The 673-nt window shown below is 50.1% G+C and overlaps 1 pseudogene; it reads right to left on the bottom strand.

Moving 5' to 3' along the window:
• On the bottom strand, window positions 1-422 carry LOC102419200 (annotated as a pseudogene).
• Window positions 423-673: the final 251 nt, after the last annotated feature.

The following is a 673-nucleotide window of genomic DNA, read 5'->3' as shown; positions in this document are numbered from 1 at the left end:
TCAGTGGTCCTGCACCTCTCTGGAAAAGATGCTTTCAGGCTCCTTCCCGTCCTCCAAGACAGCAGCAAATCCTCCCTCTCGCCTCCTTCTGGCCAAAGCAGCCAAGGATTTAAAAGTCTTGGGTCCATCGATGGCCAGATCAGCCAGCACTTTCCTGTTGAGCTCCACCTGGCACTTAATTAAATTGCCAATGAACGCTGGGTAATGCAGGCCATGTTCCTGCGAGACAGCTGTAATTCGATTAATCAAGAGCGTCCTCAGGATCCTCCTTTTCCGTCTCCGGGCTTTCGTGCATTTCACAAACGCTCTGATCACAGACAGAGGGACAGCCGGTAGCAGCAGTTCTTCAGCACCTCCCGCACCTGCCAGTAGCGGTTTGTGACATGGCTCCACAGTCAGAGCTGCGTCGTGAGGAAGACCATGGTGCCCAGGTGGTGTCCCTGCTTCTTTTGTCTGTGTTTTTTTAAAGTGGAATCAAACAGCATTTGTCTTTTTAAAAAAACCTTTATTGCGATTATTACAGATATTCCTCTTCCCCCCCCCCCATTGCCCTGCCCCAGGCCTTCGCCACCCTCTTGTCTGTGTTCATAGGTAATGCATATATGCATATAAGATCTTTGTTTAATCTTCCCAACCCCTCACCCCACTTCCCTCTGAGAATCCTCAGTCTGTT

This window comes from Myotis lucifugus, unplaced genomic scaffold (assembly GCF_000147115.1).
Source record: "Myotis lucifugus unplaced genomic scaffold, Myoluc2.0 scaffold_68, whole genome shotgun sequence".
NCBI lineage: Eukaryota > Metazoa > Chordata > Mammalia > Chiroptera > Vespertilionidae > Myotis > Myotis lucifugus.
This window is presented reverse-complemented; position numbering and strand designations above follow the sequence as displayed.